Below are 21539 nucleotides of genomic sequence, written 5' to 3' on the forward strand. Positions count from 1 at the left end.
TGGAGTCGTACGCTTTCTTGGGCTCTCCTGCCATCAGCTCCGCCTGCACCATGGCCCCCTTGGCAGCTCCCACCTGATCTTCCGGGAAGCGCTGGACGTTGTACTCCATAGTCGACGGGCCTGGCATCGTAGGAGGCTCCCTGGGCATCCCATGGCCCGCTCCAGTCGGTTCAGCAGCGATAAGCGCCGTTTCAGTCGACGGCATCGCCTCAGTCGGCGGCGCGTCCATGGCGAGAGTAGTAACCGACGGAACAGCCTCAAGGACAGGCACCGCAGCTTGCTCAGACCTCCCCTGGTCGTCCTCCTCCACAAAAATCACCCCTGTGGGAAACCCGACCGAACGGCGTAAGATCACAGGAAAAAGGAAAGACCAAAGACAGAATTCGTGACGCAATAACATAGGCTCTTGGAGTCACAACGACGCACCTGGCTAGGATGTGGCAACGTTGTCCATGTCCATGGGATCGTCCCTCTGGCGTGTCGGAGAGGTAGCAGAGGTGGCAACTCTGTCGAGTAAAATTCATTCGACCAATAAGCAGGAGTTCAATCAAATACTGAAAGAAGATAGAAGAACAATGCACATACGTGGAGGTGATGGGAACTGCGACCCTCATCCGCGGTAAAGCCTTCCGAGGTTTAGATCCGCTCGGTTTGGCCACCTTAGAGGGCTGACCCGCAGGCTCAGCAGCAGAGTCCCTGGTCCTCTTTGTGCTCCGGGCACTCGGAGCCACGGGAACGGCTGGCGAGGCACTCGGTACCACAGGAGCAGTTGGCGGCGCACTCGAGGATGCCAGAGGGGCCGAAGGAGCCACGGGTTCGTGACGGCGCTTAGTCCGAAGCTCTAGTGGTGGAGGTGGCGAGTTCTGCTCCTAGTCTGCCTCTTCCTCTTCTGCGGACTCCTCCTCATCCGTCTCCCCACTGTCGGAGACGTACTCGACGCTCTCCACGCTGCCCTCCTGGCTACCTTCCTCCTCCTCGGCCGGATTCCCGTTCGAGACAGGAGAAAACCAGTTAGTCCACGCCTGCACAAGATGCAGTCGACAACATCAGATGTCAGACAGTGATTCAAGAAAGCAATAAATCTAAGACAGTCGCGTGCACTCGACAAATTGTACTCACCTCGTTCGGAGGAGGGTTGTCCGCGCGGAAGGCCTTCACTCGCCGGGCCCCTCTAGGGTTTTCGCAGGCGCCTGTGATGTTGAGGACCCACAACACCACCATCTCCCCGGTCACGCACTCGATGTTGGTCCGAGTGGAGTCCTCAGGCCCCGTGTAATGCCACATGGCGTGGTGTCGAGCTTGCAGAGGCTGGATGCGCTAGCCCAGGAAAACCTCCAGCAAATCTATGCCGGTGACTCCCCTTCGGACGACATCTACGAGTGCGTCGACCAGAAGCTGGATATGGATCTTCTCCGCCTTCGTGAGCGCGAGCTGCTTAGGCGGAGCCGGTCGGTCTAAGCTAAAAGGGGGCAATCCTGTTGTGGCATTCGGGCAGGCGACGTCCTGGCAATAGAACCATGTCGACTGCCAGTTCCTAACAGATTCACTCAGCTGAAGAGCAGGATAGCTACTCTTACTTTTCTTTTGGAAGCCTAAGCCTCCGCAGAGCTGGAGAAGGTGGGTTTTGTCATCCGACTGGCTAAGTCGTTTGATGGTCTGGGATCTAGCAGAGAAGATGTGTTTGAAAAGCCCCCAATGGGGAGGACAGCCGATGTAACACTCGCACAGAACGACGAAGGAAGAGAGATGAGCTATGGCATTGGGAGGAAAATGGTGGAGCTGCGCCCCGAAGTGGTTCATGATACCTTTGAAGAAGGGATGAGGAGGCAGAGAGAAACCTCTGTACACATGGCTCAGCAGCAAGACGCGCTCCCCCTCCCGAGGCACCGGCTCGGTCTCGCCTTCCGCCGGCAACCTCCACGACTTATGTGCAATCATCCCATGCTCCACCAACTCCAGTAGGTTCTCCTCCGTCACCGTGGAGGGGAGGAAATCCCCCTGGATCCAACCCGCCGGTAGCGCTCGCTGCCGCCGCTGAGCAGGAGCCGCCGCCTTCCCCTTCTTCTTCTTCGCTTCTAGCTTGCTAGTCTGCCCCTTTGTCATGGCGGAGGCTGCGGAATCGCGAGGGAGAAGGAGAGGGAAGGAGCTCAGGATGCGCAAGGGATGGCGAGAGGAGCGGAGCAAATGCAAGTTATCCGGCGAGTGTAACACAAAAACCCTCGCCGTGGAGGGTTAAATAAGGTTCCGACTGGGTCACTGGCAAGTGGCCCTGAAATCTTATCCCCCGACCGGTCGCGGCGATATCAGTGGAGAAGATGAAGGCGCGGGAATCGAGGTGTCAGGTACTACTCGAGCGCGATGTTGTCATCCCCGCTGAGCACGCGGCAAACGAAATTTGAGGATCCCGGAAAATCCGCCGCTGTCAGTTGACTGGTCACGTCAAAAGATACCATGGAAGCACTCGGTCCCCGACAGTTCGTTTCACAAATACTTCCACTCGGATTGTTGGTCAAAGAAGATAAAATGGATCGAGGCAAACAACACCAAAGTCACATCCGTACCAGTCGGATCCGTACTCCAAGCATCGCTTCGTCGTTCCAACCCCAATCCATTCGGGGACTAATGATGGGGTTATAGTCCTAGGGTAGGGTCATAGGCCTGCCCTATAAGTCCTACCCAAGGACTACCCTTCATAAGGGATAAGGCCCTTAGTCAGTTCCCACTGAACTAAGGACTTCCCAACATCCAGTCGGTAACGGATCCTCCACCATCGAGTCGGAGGTGAGCATTGGAAGTGTATCAAACTAACCGACTGGATTCCACTCTGTGCATCGTAACCCCCTTGGAGGGAAACGGTCATACGTTTCCCTGTGCCTTTATTAGCATTTAAGACATACGTTACCTGTAACGTAGGCATTTATTCGCCACTACTCCACCCCTGTGCACCGAACCATTGTGGAGGGCAGCGCACTCTATATAAGCCGCCCTTCCCCACTGGTGCAAGGGTTAGCAATTCACTGTAATCCATATTCCACTCGACAACAAGCTCCCAGAGCACTGAGACGTCGGGCTATTACCTCCACCGTAGAGGGGCCTGAACTCATACAACCTCGCCGTAGCTAAGGCTCTGCCCATCCTTTCATACCCTACACATCTACTGTCAGAATTATACCCACGATAACATCATCTTTGGTTCTCCTAACATTCATTTGTGGAAGTAGTTTGCGGCCTCCATGACCAAGACCTTTGAAATGCCACTCAATACAGACTTGAAGTTCTTTCTCGGATTTCAAATACAACAATTTCAAGAAGGAATTTTCTTGTCTCAAACAAAATACCTCAAGGAAATTCTAGAGAAGTTTGACATGACAAATGCTAAACCATGTAAGACACCCATGTCCACAAAGCTTGTTCTTACTAAAGACACCGACGGTATTCCTTTTGACCCATCTATCTACCGCTCTATGATTGGTTCATTGCTTTATCTTTGTGCATCTAGACCAGACATCATGTTAAGTGTAGGCATATGTGCAAGATTTCAAGCTTCCCCTAGGGAAAGCCATCATACGGTGGTTAAGCATATCCTTAGATACCTTGTTCACACCCCAAAGTTGGGTCTATGGTACCCCAAGGATGCAAAGTTTGACCTGATTGGGTACACATATGCAGAATGGGATGGTGACAAAGTGGGGCGGAAATCCACTTCTGGTGCATGTCAGTTTCTTGGACGCGCCTTGGTAAGTTGGTCCTCGAAGAAGCAGAATTGTGTTTCCCTCTCCACTGCTGAAACTGCATACATTGCAACTACAAGCTGTGCAACTCAATTGCTATGGATGAGACAAACTTTAAAGGATTATGGTATCACCTATAGACATGTGCCTGTTTTATGTGATAATGAAAGTGCCATCAAGATTGCCGAGAACCCCATTGATCACCCTCGCACAAAACACATTGATATCAGATATCAATTCTTGAGAGATCATGTGCAAAAGGGTGACATTTTTATTTCTCACGTGGGCACAAATATGCAATTAGCAGACATCTTCACCAAGCCATTGGACGAAGCAAGGTTTTGTCAACTCACGCGTGAACTTGGTATCTTGGAGCTTGATAACATTATGTGAAATCTTGTACATCTACATACACTTACTTCATGTGTTGTCTAGGTGTAGGCATGTATTTAGGGGGAGACATTCAATTCATGAGTTCTCTCACCCTATATGATGCATAAAGCAACCCAACACTCTCAAAGTTACTTGCTCACCTTGGTGACTTGGTGCTTTAAATGATGGAGTTGTGATGGGCTCAAGTTATCTTCAAAGTGCCATCCCACATTTACTCAAACATGGTGGGTAAAACCACCGCCCACACCATCGTTAGAGCTGTTTAGAAGTATTGTCACTTTTTGAGACAATCTTGGGTGTTACATGTGCTAGGATACTCTTCACCGTCTCACTATCATGGGTGACACAGAAAATGGAAAAACTCTCATGTTTGCCTCTGCCTCCTGTTTGCCCCTCTTAGAGATCGACGTGTTTTGGTCGTCCAGTGACCTGCTGATGTACGGACGTCCGAAAAGAGTCGGTCATCCGATGATTTACTATCCTCCGGTCATCTGTCGTTTGTCGGTCGTCCGAAGATTCGGACCCATATAATTTCTGGAGGCCCGCGGGTCTGGGAATTTGCCCTAACTCTTTGCGCCGCCTCCTCCCCTTCGTTCCTCTCCTCTGCATCGCCAGGCTGACACCGGGCCGCAACCAGGCCTCCCTCCGGCCCTGCATTGCCAGGCTGTCGCCAGGTCGTCGCCAGGCCTCCCTCCGACCGCTTCTCCGGTCGGAGCCTCTCTCTCCTTGGGCCCCAAGGTAACCTCCTCTTCTCTTTCAAACGATTTCTTCAACCGATACCTTCCCCACAGCTCTGCCCGTGGGTATCCCAATGCATCCCAACTGTGACCTAGATTCTCTCAAACATGGTTGTAGGAGTTTTCGCCATGCCAAAGATCAAACACTCCGCATGCAAGACCCCCGTCGGTTCATCCTCTCATGCATCCATGGTCCGGGATTCGACGACTCTCAAGAACAGGCTCATCCCTTCAAACATGCCACCAAGCATCCGGTTCGTGGAACCGTCTCATCTTCGGAGGGTTCTGACTATGAAGAAGAGCTCGAGTATGAAGAATGGGCTGAATTTGTTGGGGTTCGCAGAAATATTCCAAAGCCTAGCACTCGGAGACCGTCATACATGCCTTCTTCGCCTCCGGATCAGCCTCAAGGTGATGCTCGCTGCATCTCTCTTGAACCCCCTCCTTTTCTAGGTCGTGAAATTAAGGATTTCACCAAGATCCCTAAATCTGCCTATCTTAAGTTTCGTCGTGACAATGATCAATTCTCTGTCTTGCGTGATTCCATGGACTCACGTTTTCACAAAAAATGTTCACGCAGACATTTTCTCCACTGTCATTGTTCCAAAAGGTCTGTCGGTTTATCACTACATTGACTTAGAGCATATTCGCACTCACGTGGCGAAATATCCGGGTGGCATTAATCTCATAGGGTCATCTGGCCTTGCTACTCCTTTTGCTTTTCAGCATGACTTCAACCATGCTGCCATTCATGAGTACTATGCAACTTGCTTTTTTGGTCCAGATAACACCGTCACTTGGATGACGTCCGACACCGTGCTCTCGGCCTCTTATGCTCAGTTTGTCGCTTCTCTTGGTTTTCCAAACACAGGTTTTAAAATCCATAAGAGTGACCCAAATTATGCGCCTAGGGCCATTGAAGAATGTGGCTATCTTTTAAAGAGCCTTGATGAGCTTGATGAAGAGGAAAAGGGCAAAGATGTCCATCAAGTTTCTATTTGGAGATCTCCCTTCTTCATTATTTTCCAGTGGGTCATCCGCACCATCTATCCCAAGATGGGTGACAGGGGAACCTGTAGTGGATATTGCATTGATATCACGACCCATCTCAATGAACATCCTAAAAGGAAGATCAATGTCCCTCACTATTTATGGGATGAGATTCGCCTCGCTAGTTTTCAATACAAGCGAGCCTTTCCTCATGCCCCCTTTATTCAGCCTCTCATTGAACATGCGGCCCCTTTTTCTATTGCTCGCACTCATGTGCATCAAAAATGGGTCATCCCCCCTCACATGGTGGATGATTGGGCTCCCAAGAAACCCTCATCCGTTCCTACTCAATGGGCTGCTGCTCGGTCTAGGTATATCTCATCTAGCTCTCTCTCCTTCGGTCGCTTTCCTAGTTTTCTTGGGAAAGCACATTCTGCCATAATGAAGGCTTTCACCTTTCAGTGCTCGCAAAACCACGATGTGGTCACTCGCATGATCTCCTCTAAGAATGCCCTCAAGGCTCGTCTCAGAGGCTCGGGAGCAACTGATGGGAGTGACAATGAGGCTCTTCCCCCTGCTCCTCCTTCCGACTTCGGTTTTCCCTCTGGTCCTGAGTGGGCTGATTTCCTTGACGAGGGAGGTGGCAGTGGCACCCATGGGGATGATGATGATGAAAGTGGTCTCTGAGTGTGTGGTGGCATGACCTGGTCGTTCCCTTTTTCGGTACTTGATGCCAAAGGGGGAGGACATTATCTTAGCATTCGACTTGTTACCCTTAATGTATGGATGATAGAGTATGCTGGACTATTGTGATGTGTTATCATGTAATGCTACTTATGGATGATGTGTTATCATGTTATGCTAAACTATTATGATATGTTATGATGCTATTTTATTGATCCATATGATGATTTGTTATAATGCTATTTTATTGATCCATATGATATCTTCGATGCACTCATTATCAAGTAAGGGGGAGCTCCCGACCATAATTATTTTACCATGCATATAATCAGGGGGAGCTCCATTACAAACCTCTCCTAAGCTACATGATGGGGTTATAGTCCCAGGGTAGGGTCACAGGCCTGCCCTATAGGTCCTACCCAAGGACTACCCTTCATAAAGGACAAGGCCCTTAGACAGTTCCGACTGAACTAAGGACTCCCCCATCATCCAGTCGGGGACGAGCATTCAGAGCGTATGTAACGTACCGACTGAATTCCACTCTGTACATCGTAACCTCCCAGGAGGGCAACGGTCATACGTTTTCATACACCATTATTAGCATTTAAGGCATACGTTACCTGTAACGTAGACATTTATTCGTCACTATTCCACCCCTGTCCACCGGGTCATTATGAAGGGCAGCGCCCTCTATATAAGCCGCCCTTCCCCACTGGTGCAGGGGTTGGCATTTACCGTAATCCTATATTCCACTCGACACTAAGCTCCCAAGAGCACTGAGACGTAGGGCTTTTACCTCCACCATAGAGGGGCATGAACTCATACAACCTCACCGTAGCTAAGGCTCTGCCCATCCTTTCGTACCCTACACATCTACTGTCAGACTTATACCCACGACAGTTGGCGCCCACCGTGGGGCAGGCGTCTAAGCGACTTCCGGCGAGTTTGCAACTTCATCTTTTCATCATGTCGTCCGGCGGAGATTTGTGCATGGGTCGTGAGATCCTCTTCGGCGCACTCTCCTTCATCGTCGATGATTCGACATGGCTTCGGGATGCGCCTCTCGACGTCGAGGCGCTCCCTAGTCGTGGGGCTATGCACTTCCGTGCCGGTGCCCGCGGCGTCCTTCTTCTCCAGCAATCGGCCCCGGTGTCGATCTTCGCTCCCGTCACGCGCCGCAACAAGCGGTCCCGCCATCCGCGGCTCCATTATTGGGTGCGACACGCCCAGGCGCGACAGAACGCGTCCTCTCAAGTGGTGGTCCTTGAGTCGGTTGTGGTCGCGCCGCCGTCCCAGTGCTTGGACTCAGTTCTGACTGAGTTACCTTCCGAGTACTTGGGTCACGGGCCTGTGGCCGAAGTTCTCATCGCCGATTCCCATGAAAGTCCCCACCGGACTGGTTGGAACGAGCACGAGGTCGGCGAATCATCCGGCGCTCGCTGTCAACACCACCGTTCTGCCAGTCGACGCACTCGTCAGAGCAATGTTGAGGTGTTCCGCACACCCGTCCTCAACCTGGCTGCCGCTGCCAAGATAGCCGATTCCCTCCAACCGACTGATTCAGAGGCTGGTAGAGGGATCGAGCAGATCCGTGCCCTGTTGCACATGGCGCAGCAGCAGAATTCGGCGGTCTCCCAGTCACACAACAGGATCCACAGCAGTTCTGTTCACGCGAGCACGCATCGGTCGGTTTTCAGCCCCGACTCTCATCAGCGACGCAAAGAGGGCAGCCGTTCCATGAATCCTGAAGATCGTCGCCGTTCACGCACCCCTCCGCGGGGTGGGCCTTACGGGCCCCGACATCACGATGATCGGCGTTCAGTCGGTGACATGTATGATCCAAGGCCCGACGCAAGAAGGTACATCGCCCAGAGGAAGGTCGACAGGAGCCGAGCCCACCGTGATGGTCACGATAGAGACCGTACGAGTGGAAGCAGGACCATCGTCTCTGGTCCCGAGTGCTTCAGTCGGGCCATCCGTTCAGCTGACATCCCTCCCAACTTCTGATTGGCGACGGGAATCAGCAAGTTCATAGGAGAGTCCAAGCCAGAAACGTGGCTAGACGACTACAGAGTGGCGGTCCAGATCGGGGGCGGAGATGACCAGGTCGCCATGAAGCATATCCCCCTGATGCTCGACGGCTCGGCACGAGTGTGGCTGAACCAGTTGGCTCCGTCAAGCATCTACAGCTGGGCAGATCTGTCCCGAGTCTTCATCAGGACCTTCGAGGACACGTGCAAGCGCCTTGCTGGTCTCGTGGAGCTCCAGCACTGTGTCCAGAAGCAGAATGAGCCCCTGCGCGATTTCATCCAGCGCTGGACGACCCTCTACCACACGGTGGAGAACGTCACGGAGCATCAAGCAGTCTGCGCCTTCAAGGCAGGTGTGCGGTACAGGGACCTGTACCTGAAATTCGGTCGGACAGGCAACATCTCCATGAGTAAGATGATGGAGATAGCCGCATGCTATGCAAATGGCGAAGAGGAAGACCGCATACATAGCGGCAAGCATAAGGCAGTCGCCAATGGAGATGGGAACATTAATCGGAAGCAGAAGCAGAAAGCTCCATCCACTCCGCAGGCAGAGGCAGCAACCGTTACAAATGCCAAGTTCAAGGGCAAGGGGAAAGCTCAGTACACCCCCAAGAAGAAACAATTCGGAAACTCCATCCTGGATCATCCATGTCCAATCCACACGAAGATGGACGAAGAAGGCAACGCCATATTCCCGAAGCACACCACTCGGCAATGCCGCCTCCTGATCCAAGGGTTCGGCGAAGGGCAGCCGAGTGAAAAGGACAATGAACAGGATGATGAGGACAAGGAGGATCCGTTCCCCCAAGTCCATGCAACATTGATGATTTTTGCTGACGTGGAAAGCAAGATTCGACTGAAGCTGGTGAACAGGGAGGTGAACATGGCAACCCCAGCCAACCCCACGTTCCTCAAATGGTCTCAGACTGCGATCACCTTTGATCAGTTGGACCATCCAGCACACGTGCCCACCCCAGGGAGGCAGGCTCTGGTCGTTTACCCAGTGGTGGAAGGAGTCTAACTACGCAAAGTCCTCATGGAAGGCGGCAGTGGCTTGAACATAATGTACGCCGACACTCTCAAGGGGATGGGCATTCCGATGTACAAACTTAGCGAGAGCAGCATGCAGTTCCACGGAGTCGTCCCTGGAAGAAAGGCCAAGTCACTCGGCCAGATCGCGTTGGACGTCGTTTTCGGCTCCAACAAGAACTTCCGCAAGGAAAAGCTGACATTCGAGGTGGTGGACTTCGAGAGTGCATACCATGCGATTCTGGGCCGTCTGGCGTATGCGCGTTTCATGGCCCGTCCATGTTACGTGTATCTGAAGCTGAAGATGGCGGGTCCCAAAGGTGTGATCACGGTCACAAGCAATCGGCAGCGGGCTGAGGAGTGTCTGCAGCAGGGGTCGAGGATTGCCGATCAGCAGATGGCTATCCTCGAGCTGGATGAGTACAAGAAGAGAGTCGACCCCACTGACTTGATGCGTTCGAAGAAGCCAGCTTCGGAGTCCGCATTCCAGTCGGCGGGAGACACGAAGAAAGTCAGCATCCACTCGACTAACGACACCGCCGCCCCGACGAACATCTCCACCACCCTAAATCAAAAATAGGAAGCTGAGCTCATCCAATTCCTCTGTGAGAACTGGGACATTTTTGCATGGAAGCCCGCTGACATGCCAGGTGTACCCAGGGAGTTGACTGAGCACCGACTGCATGTGGATCCTGCTGCTCGGCCCGTCCGAGAACGCCTGCGTCGCTCCGCCGCGCACAAGAGGAAGGCAATCGGAGAGGAGGTGGCTAGACTTTTGGCAGCCAACTTCATTCGCAAGGTGCACCACTCTGAGTGGCTCGCCAATGTTGTCATGGTGCCCAAGAAGGACAAGTCTCTCCGTATGTGCATCGACTTCAAGCATCTCAATAAGGTCTGCCCGAAAGATCATTTCCCTCTCCCCTGCATTGATCAAATTGTTGATTCGACTGCGGGTTGCGAGCGTTTATCATTCCTTGATGCCTACTCGGGCTATCATCAGATCCGTCTGTATGGTCCCGATGAATTAAAAACAGCCTTCATCACCCCATTCGGGTGCTTCCGCTACATCACTATTCCATTCGGTTTGAAGAATGCAGGAGCAACTTTTATGTGCATGATCCAAACATGCCTCCTTGACCAGATCGGTCGAAATGTGGAGGCATATATGGATGATCCAAACATGCCTCCAACAATGAGGCAGAGTATGAAGCTCTCCTTTATAGACTGCGCATGGCCATCACACTCGGCGTCCGTCGCCTGTTGGTATATGGCGATTCGGATTTGGTGGTTAATCAAGTGATGAAGGAGTGGGATGTAAGGAACCCCACCATGACTGCATACTGCAACGCGGTAAGGAAGCTCGAGAATAAGTTTGAAGGTATGGAACTTCACCATGTTCCGCGACTGAAAAACCAAGCAGCTGATGAATTGGCAAAACTTGGATCCACTCGGAGACCAGTCCCGAGTGATGTCTGCCTCGAGCATCTACACCTTCCCTCAGTAAAAGAAGATCCTTTCATAGAGGAACCAGTCCAACCGAAGAGCTCAACAGATCCGACTGAAGTCGAGGTCCCTGCTGTGGTTGATTTGATCATGGAGATTCTTGCTCTCATCCCCGATTGGACTATGCTGTTCATTGCGTACATCCTGAGGCAGGAATTACGAGAAGACGAAGTCCAAGCGAGGCAGATCGTCCGCAGGTCAAAGTCCTTCACCGTCATTGATGGCCAGTTGTACAAGGAAAGTGTTTCAGGCGTCCTTCAGCGGTGCATCTCCCCTGAGGTGGGACAGTTAATCTTGGAAGAAATTCACTCGGGAACCTGCAGCCATCATGCCTCCTCAAGAGCAATCGTCGCCAAAGCATTCAGAGCTGGTTTCTTCTGGTTGCAAGCGAATGAAATGGAAAAAGATATGGTCGACCGATGCGAAGGCTGTCAATTCTATTCGAACAAGTCCCACAAGCCAACATCTGCGCTGAAGACAATCCCTCTTGTTTGGCCGTTCGCGTGTGGGGATTAGATACAGTCGTACCATTCAGAACAGGCCAAGGGGGATTCACTCATCTGCTGGTAGGAGTCGACAAGTTCACCAAGTGGATTGAAGCCAAGCCCATCAAGAAGCTTGACGCCCTTACGGCCATCAAATTTGTCAGAGACATCATCGCCAGATTTGGGGTTCCGCACAACATAATCACCAACAATGGCACAAACTTTGACTCGGACAGATTCAAAGGTTTTTGCACTGGCCAAGGTATCCGAGTGGATTTTGCATCTGTGGCGCACTCCCAAACAAACGGGCAAGCAGAGCGGGCGAATGGACTTATTCTTCAAGGGTTGAAGCCTCGACTCATGCGAGAAGTTGGACATGCCGCCGGCGCATGGGTCACCGAGCTGCCTTCGGTGTTGTGTGGCCTCCGCACAACTCCAAATAGATCTACAGGGCGATCCCCGTTCTTCCTCGTTTATGGAGCAGAGGCGGTCCTTCCCAGTGACTTGCTTCACAACTCTCCACAAGTTGAACTCTTCTCCAAAGCTGAAGCAGAACAAGCCAGGCAAGACGGAGTGGATCTTCTAGAAGAAGAGCGTGAGATGTCACTGACTCGCTCAACAATTTATCAACAAGATCTGCGGCATTTTCACGCGCGACACGTCAGGAGTCGCACATTCCAAGCAGGTGACCTGGTGATCCGAGTGGATCAGCAGAGACCTCACAAGTTGGCTCCCGCCTGGGAAGGACCCTTCATCATCTCTAAGGTGCTGAACAACGGAGCATATCGACTCTACAACCTCGACAGGCAAACGGATGAGCCGCGAGCATGGAATGGAGATCTCCTGAAACGCTTCTACACATGAGCGCCGACGGACACAATGTAAAGAACAAGTATCATTGAAGTAATACAAAGCAGATTGATTTCTTGCAGGTTCAAAACTCTTCCGCGTTTGCAGACTCCGGTCTAAAAAACTCTCTCCGAGTGTGCACTAAAAGTCGCACTCAGGGACTTAGCCGCGACCCAGAGTCGCCTAAGTAAAAAACTCTCTCTCCGAGTGTGCACTAAAATTCGCACTCGGGGACTTAGCTGCGACCCAGAGTTGCCTAAGTAAAAAACTCTCTCTTCGAGTGTGCACCAAAAGTCGCACTCGGGGACTTTGCTGCGACCCAGAGTCGCCTAAGTAAAAAACTCCCTCTGAGTGTGCACTAGAAGTCGCACTCGGGGACTTAGCTGCGATCCAGAATCGCCTAAGTAAAAAGCTTCCTTCGAGTGTATCCTCGAGATCCACTCGGAGGATTGGCAGACCCTCATTGAGGCTCATGTGGATGTGAAGACAACTGACAACTACATGAGTAACAACTTGCTCTGAGTGCGAGCTTACAGCCGCACTCGGGGACTTAGCTACGACCCAGAATCGCCTAAGTACAAACTCGCTCCGAGTGCGCGCTAAAAACCGCACTCTGGGACTTAGCTGCGATCCAGAATCGCCTAAGTAAAAAAGCTTCCTTCGAAGTGTATCCTCGAGATCCACTCGGAGGATTAGCAGACCCTCATTGAGGCTCATGTGGATGTGAAGACAACTGACAACTACATGAGTAACAACTCGCTCCGAGTGCGAGCTTACAGCCGCACTCGGGGACTTAGCTGCGACCCAGAATCGCCTAAGTACAAACTCGCTCCGAGTGCACGCTAAAAACCGCACTCGGGGACTTAGCTGCGATCCAGAATCGCCTAAGTAAAAATATTCCTTCGAGTGTATCCTTGAGATCCACTCGGAGGATTAGCAGACCCTCATTGAGGCTCATGTGGATGTGAAGACAACTGACAACTACATGAGTAACAACTCGCTCCGAGTGCGCGCTAAAAGCCGTGCTCGGGGACTTAACTGCAATCCAGAATCACCTAAGTAAAAAGCTTCCTTCGAGTGCATCCTCGAGATCCACTCGGAGGCTTAGCAGACCCTCGTTGAGGCTCATGTAGATGTGAAGACAACTGACAATTACATGCTCCGCATGTTTGCCATTGGCTTCACCAGGAAACGCCAAACAAAAACCACGAGCCAGAATCGTGTCAAAAAAACTTAGCGAAAGAAGAGCAAAATATTCGATTCGAATTCAAAGTTGGATCTACGATCAGTCGGCTCGGTATGGGTCAAGCTTATCCACACCGAACCACGAATGTAACGGCCAACAGCAGTGGCCAAAGTTTGATACAGATACCACTCGGCATATCGAGGTAAAGTTTTTCAAGCGTCACCGGGACTGGCACCGGGACTGGTAGGCTCCACAAAGGTGTCAAGGTCGATCCCGTCTGCGATGCGAGTGACTGTCTCGAGGAAGGTCTCCATGAAATCTTTGAATCGAAGCTTCTTGGTGTTGGCGACCTCCAACGTCTTCAGCTTTTCTTCGCGAGCTTCCTTGCAGTGCACTCGGACCAGCGATAGCGCCACGTCCGCACCACAACGAGCGGCAGACTTCTTCCATGCCTGCACTCTGTTCGGGACGTCCTCCAGCCGAGTCATCAACCTTTCTATTTCTCGTCGGGAATCGTCTTCGGGCCACAGCTCCTTGTCGATCTGGCCGATGACTTCTCTCAGGTGGCCAATGAAAGGTCCCACTCTACCAAGGCGAATATGCGCTCGGAGCAAGTCCCGATTGGCTTCGTCGCCGAGTGGAACATTCGGAACAACCGACCGCTCAATGGCGGCTGCTTCAGCCTCAGCGTCCAGACAAAAATCTGCAAAGAAAAGACAAGCAGAAAGTAAGCGCAGAATGAACTACAAAGTCAAGAAGCACTCGGCAAAAAGCTTACCACCGAGCAATGCAACCATCTTCCTTGCCCAATCGCTGACGTACTTCTCCTGCGCCATGCACCGATTGTTCATCAACTTCAGCTGACTCATCCGTTCGGTTCTTTGACTCTTCAATTTTTCAATTTCGGCTACCAATGCGTTGTTGGTCTCCCGGGACTCCTCCAAAGACCTCTCTCGGTCAGCAAGAGCCCCCTTCACACCAGCTAGGTCATTCACAGCCGCCTCCAAGTCCGCAGCAAGCTGAATCTTTTCAGCCTTCAAAGCATTGTACGCGGATCCCATTTCGCAAGTCTTGTGCCAAATAAGCGCAAAGGGAAGATCAGACACATTCAACAAGGAAAACAATCAAAGATCAAAGTTCTTCATACCCTGCCGATGCAAGCAATCGACAGCGGTCTCGGGGACTACACCTAGTGGGTTCACTAAGAGTGACCTCACTGGCACGAAGCTCGAACAGGTCGGCCCTATTGAGCTACATGACAAATAGACAAACCTATGAGACTACTATTACCCGACCTGAGTAACACTACTCTCGGGGACTACACCCAGTGGGTGCACTCGGAGTGCCCCCACTGGTACCATTCGGCCAGATCAGCTCTGATCTGATCAGGTCATGGAAAATGCATATAAAGACAACTGCCGGTGCAAGAACTCGACAGAAGTCTCGGGGACTACACCCACTGGGTTCACTCAGAGTGAACCCACTGCAAAATAAGCCTACTGTACCGAGTATATCACTTAAACCCCTAGTAGGTAACAAGAGGAAAGTAAACACTTACTAGCGCACTTACTCGGATATCGTCCCGGAGTTCCAAGCTTTTCTTGTACAAAGACGCGATGGAGTCATACGCTCCCTTGGTGTCACCCACCATCAGCTCCACCAGCACCATAGCCTCCTTGGCGGCCCCCACCCGGTCTTCCGGGAGGTGTCGGGCGTCATATTGAACGGTCGACGGACTCTACACGACAGAAGACTCCTTGGGCATCTCAAGCTCCGCTCCAGTCGATTTCGCCGCGAGTGGCACCGTCTCAGTCGGCGGCATCGTCTCGGTCGGCGGCGCATCCATGGTGGGAGCAGCAGCAGATGGGACAACCTCAAGGACAGGCGCCGAAGCTGGCCCTAACCCCCTTTGGTCGTCGTCCTCCAGATGAATCACCTCCGAAGGAAGCCCGACTGAACAACATGAGATTACAGAAAAAGGGCAAGATTAAAGACAACACTCGCGAAACAATAATACAAACTCTCGGAGTCGTGACAACGTACCTTTCTGGGATGTGGTAGTGTTATCCGTATCCATGGGATCATCGTCCTCGCGCGGCAGAGAGGTGGCGGAGGTAGCAGCTCTGTCGAGTAAAATCCACTCGACCGATAAGCATGAGTTCAATCAGATACTGTAAGAGGATGAGAGAACAAGACACTTACGCTCAGGCGACTCGAACAGCGATCCTCATCCGAGGCAAAGCTTTCCGAGGCTTAGGCCCACTCGGTTTGGCCACCTTGGACGGTTGGTCCGTGTGCTCGGCAGCAGCGTCCCTGGTCCTCTTCAAGCTCCGAGCACTCGGAGCCACGGGAGGAGCTCGCGGAGCACTCGGGGCCGCTAGAGGAGCCGGCGGAGTCGCGGGTTCGTGACGGTGCTTAGTTCGATGCTCTGATGGTGGAGGTGGCGAGCTCTGCTCCCAACCTCCCCCTCCTCCTCTTCAGTCTCCTCCTCCGTCTCCCCATGGTCGGAGACGTACTCGACGCTATCCACGCTGCCCTCCTCTTCCTCAGCTGGATTCCCGTTCGAGACGGGAGAATACCAGTTGGTCCACTCCTGCACAAAACACAGTCGGCAACGTCAGACGTCAGGCGGCGGTACAAGCAAAGCGATAAATCTAAGAAGATTGAAAGCACTCGACAAGATGTGCTCACCTCATTCGGAGGAGGATTATCGGTGCGGAAGGGCTTCACCCGCCGGGCTCCTCGGGGGTTGTCGCATGCGCCTGTGATGCCGCGGACCCACGCTGTCACAACCTCCCCGGTCACACATTTTGGATGAGTCCGAGTGGAATCCTCAGGCCCCGTGTAGTGCCACATGGTGTGGTGTCGCGCTTGCAGCGGCTGGATGCGTCGACCCAGAAAAGTCTCCAGCAAATCCGTGCTGGTGACTCCCTTGCGGACGACAGCTATCAACGCGTCGACCAGAGGTTGGATCTGGATCTTTTCAACCTTTGAGAGTGCAAGCTGCCTGGGAGGAGCCGGACGGTCTAGGCTAAAAGGTGGCAACCCAGTCGCAACATTTGGACAAGTGATGTCCTGGCAATAGAACCAGGTCGACTACCAGTTCCTAACAGACTCGGACAACTGGAGAGGGGGGTAGCTACTCTTCAGTTTCTTCTGGAAGCCTAAGCCCCCGCAGAGCTGGAGGAGATGGGTTTTATCGTCCGACTGGCTAAGCTTTTTGACAGTTTGGGACCTAGTGGAGAAGATGTACTTAAAGAGCCCCCAGTGGGGGGGACATCCAATAAAGCACTCGCAAAGGGTGATGAATGCGGCAAGATGGGCTATCGCGTTCGGAGGAAAATGATGGAGCTGCGCCCCGAAGTGATTCATAATACCTAGGAAGAAGCGGTGGGGAGGCTAGGAGAAGCCCCTGAACACGTGGCTGAGCAGCAGGATGCGTTCCCCCTCCTGCGGTGCCGTCTCCGTCTCGCCCTCCGCCGGCAGCCTCCACGACTTGTTGGCGGTCATGCCGTGCTCCACTAGCTCCAGCAAGTCGTCCGCCGTCACCGTGGAGGGGAGGAAGTCCCCCTGGATCCAACCCGCCGGCAGTGCCCGCTGTCGCCGCTGAGCAGGGGCCGCCCCCTTCTTCTTCTTCTTCTTCTGCGACTCGAGTTTGCTGGTCTGCCCCTTCGTCATGGTGAAGGCAACAGATTCGAAGAGGAGGAGAGGAAGGAGGAGGCTTGGAGCGCGCAGGGAGCTACGGGACGAGCGAGATGAATATGAGGAACAAGACCAGCGCAACAAGAAATCCCCGCCGGAGGGGCTTAAATAAGCTTCCGACTGGGTCTCTAACAGGTGGCCCCGAAATCTTATCTCCCCGACCGGCTGCTGCGATGTTAGTGGAGAAGATAAAGGCGCGGTAATCGAGGCGGCAGAAACTACTCGATGGCAATGTCGACATCCCCGCTGAGCGCGCGGCAACCGAAATTTGAGGATCCCAGAAAATTCGCCGCTGTCAGTTTAACCGGTCACATTGAAAGATTCCACGGAAGCACTCGGTCCCTGACGGTTCGTTTCACTAGTATATTCACTCAGATCACTGGTTGAGAAGATAAAATGGATCGAGGCAACTTCAGTCATCACTTCATCATTCCAACCCCGATCCATTCGGGGACTAATGATGGGGTTATAGTCCCAGAGTAGGGTCATAGGCCTGCCCTATAGGTCCTACCCAAGGACTACCCTTCATAAAGGACAAGGCCCTTAGACAGTTCTGACTGAACTAAGGACTCCCCCATCATGCAGTCGGTGACGAGCATTTAGAGCGTATTTAAAGTACCAACTGAATTCCACTCTGTACATCGTAACCTCCCACGAGGGCCACGGTCATACATTTTCATACACCATTATTAGCATTTAAGGCATACGTTACCTGTAACGTAGACATTTATTCGCCACTATTCCACCCCTGTCCACCGGGCCATTATGAAGGGCAGCGCACTCTATATAAGCCGCCCTTCCACACTGGTGCATGGGTTGGCATTTACCGTAATCCTATATTCCACTCGACACTAAGCTCCCAAGAGCACTGAGACATAGGGCTTTTACCTCCACCGTAGAGGGGCCTAAACTCACACAACCTCGCCGTAGCTAAGGCTCTGCCCATCCTTTCGTACCCTACACATCTACTGTCAGACTTATACCCACGACACTACATATGTCTACTTTACTTTTTTGAGAGCTATATGTATGTTGTCATCAACTACCAAAAAGGGGGAGATTGAAAGTGCAATGATGCCCTTAATCATATTTTGATGTTGCTGACAACGCACATATAGGAAACTAACCATCTTAATTGAGTGTATCTGAGGTTTTGTTCCCATGAGAGTTTCTGGATGGATCATGACTAATTTGTCCAGGAGGCTCAAGAACGAAGAAACAAGACGATGTGGTCTATCATTTTATTTGTCTTTCTTGAGTGTAGGGACCACGCACTATTAAGAGGGGATCACTGAGACTCGTGAGAAACTTGCTCAAAACTACTAGAAATTCCTCTCTCTATCTTCCTGGTTGATGTGCTACTGTCCGGTCGTGCGGTGGTTCTCGAATGTCCGTACCCCGGATGGCTGACGCTGTGCGGAAATCCTGAGCCAGCCAACAGATATAAAATGTCGGACTTCCGCCCCCTCCGGTCGTGTGAGCACCTGGCGTCCGGGTACCATAGGAATTCTGTTGCCACCCAGCACATCCAAAATGTTGGACTTCCGACCATTTCGGGCGACCGCGCCCAGACAGCCGATGCCCTTTGGATGTCCATGCGTTGTTTACTTTTTCACCTGATGCTGACCTAATATCTTCTTTGTCTTCGGACGACCGTATGCTGGTTACCTCTCCACAAAATACTGTGGTAATCAGATGCCGTGTGCATCTTCGGACGACCAACCACCGTCGGACATCCGACCCTTCATGGGTGGCCGAACGACCGTGAACTGCCGGATGTCCGGCAACTGGACAACATAAGTGGCTCCAACGGTCAATTTTCTACCACCACTATATATAGTCTTCCCCCACCTCGAGTGGGGTGGTGAAACACAGCTGAAACACTCTAATAATATCTTTCTCTCTCACTCCCATTTGCTTACACCAAATTCTAGATCCCAAGAGCATTTGTGAGCCCCTTTGAGTGTTGTTCCAATCAAAAGATAGATCGTCTCCCTCTGCTCCTCTCAACCCAAGCTATTTGTGATTTGAGCAAGTTTTTGAGAAGTCCCGCTGATCTTGTTACTCTTGGAAGTTGGAGATTCCTAGGCGTAGGAGTTCTTTAGAGAGGAATCAAACCTTTGTGATTTTCCCTGGAAAGTTTGTGAGGGTTTGGAAGCCACCTCAAAGGCTTACCACTAGTGGTTGAGAAACACCTTCGTGGTGTTGTCTCAAGTAGAGAATAGGGTGAGCCTTCGTGGTAACATCCACCTCTCTAAACAATGACATAACTTCCCTCCAAGGAAGTGAACATCGGGATACATCCTTGACTCTCGGAGTTGCGGTTATCCCCAACCTTAACTTCCTACTTGTTGCTAGTACTTTGATTAATAACTTGTGCTTTATTATATCCCTTCACCCTTGCAATTGTTAGGCTCATTTCATATTCTGCATTATTGCCTAAAATTGCTAAGGAACCGATAAAATTTGTAACTGTACCTATTCACTCCCCTCTAGGTCCATCTGGATCCCTTTCAATGGTGTTCTCAATTGTGTTCTTGAAGGCCATACACTTTTTGTTGGCGGTGTGCAACTTTTGGTTGTCGAGGGAATATGACATATCTAGTGGAGCATAATCCTTCCTCTTTTTGTCCCATGAGCATCATCATCAGTTGCCTCTCTAACTGGCTGTGTAGGTCTAACCGACTGTGGAGTATCCACAACCCAGTCCACCTCAGCATAGAGAAAGGCAATATCGACTATCTTTTTTCACCACTAAGGGTTGGAATCTCCTTGATGTAGCTCATCAAGTAAAACCCTCCTGGAAACCACAATGAAACGAGATCGTAACAAAAATTGCATGTAGTAATCCAAAGTTGGTAAAAATTAAAACATACAACCGTTTACGCAATTAAATATATATCACCGTTGGGAAAAGTAGAAATAAACGCACCTTTTAGAATAATAACAAACCATGATCATGTTATTAAACGTTGTTCATAAAATAACAGAATCATAATTATTTCAATAATTTCTTTAACATGCTCATAAAAATTAATTTCACTTTAAACTTTTATTTACTTTTAAAAGAGCATTTATATTTATTTGTAGCAGAAAAACATGAATAAAAAATTCGTGCACTTTATTTTTCAAAAGCTTTTATTTCTGTCATTTTCTATTTTCTAGATCTAATAACACTAGAAACTTTTCAGAAATTTTTTCTATTTATTTTTCAAAAATGTTTCCATTTTCTAAGACTAAAACAATAGCGCAGCCCGACCTTTGCCCAGCGCGTGTAGCTAACAACACAAGAAAATGTCCCACAGCATGCTGTGCGCGCCACGAGGGTCTCTATGTGCCGAAGCCGACCCAACCATGCCCCCTCTTGCCCATTCGTGGCCCGTGGAGGGTAGCCGCTCGCTCCCGACCATCTGATGCGGTCAAGCTCCTATCCAAGGGCCGCACGATTGGATCGGCCAGTCAAAAATAACGCACACCGCTGTGGGGGGAAACCCCAGCCCATTCCCCCGCTCGTGCCTCTGCTGCTCTCTCCGCTCGACAGAGTGTCTAGGCCACCGGCGGGTCTTCTCCGACCGCCAGCGACGGCTTCGAGATCCACCACGCCATCGCGAACCACCTTCCCTTCCCCCTTTTCTCTTCCTTTTTTGTGTTTCTTCACCGCTCGCTCCTCCTCTGTCTCGATCCCGACGGCGACGGAGCTTCCAGTGGAGCCGCCATTGCCATCCCCCTCGCAGCATGCGTGTCCACATTGCGGTAAGAGCGCCGACATCGAGAAGCTTGGCGACCATGCTCTTTGCCCCTCTCGTGGTGGTTCTTCGTCCCAACAGCTCGGCTTGCCAATGCCCATCCAGATCAAGAGGAACAGGTGTGGCCTTGCGGCGACTCTCTTTGTCAGCGGGCGCAAGGCCCTTCTCTGGTGAAAATCTGTTTTTCTTGTTTATTTTTCTCTCCCCTTCAACGGTTCTTCGAGGAAGGGACGATCATTTCTTTCTCTACTACTGAACAATCATAGCCAACCTGGCTCTAAAACCATTGATAGATCATGTGGATTGGATGGGTTGAAGATATGCGGTAGTAGGGAGTAGGAGATGGGTTATACCTTCTCCTTGGCTCGAGGATCCTCAACGTGACGCCATGGTGGATGGCGACGGTGACAACGACAAACAGTGAGCGAAGTGGTGGCGGCGGCGGTGATTCCCATAGGCCTACTCTAACCC

Source organism: Hordeum vulgare, chromosome 1H (assembly GCF_904849725.1).
Source record: "Hordeum vulgare subsp. vulgare chromosome 1H, MorexV3_pseudomolecules_assembly, whole genome shotgun sequence".
NCBI lineage: Eukaryota > Viridiplantae > Streptophyta > Magnoliopsida > Poales > Poaceae > Hordeum > Hordeum vulgare.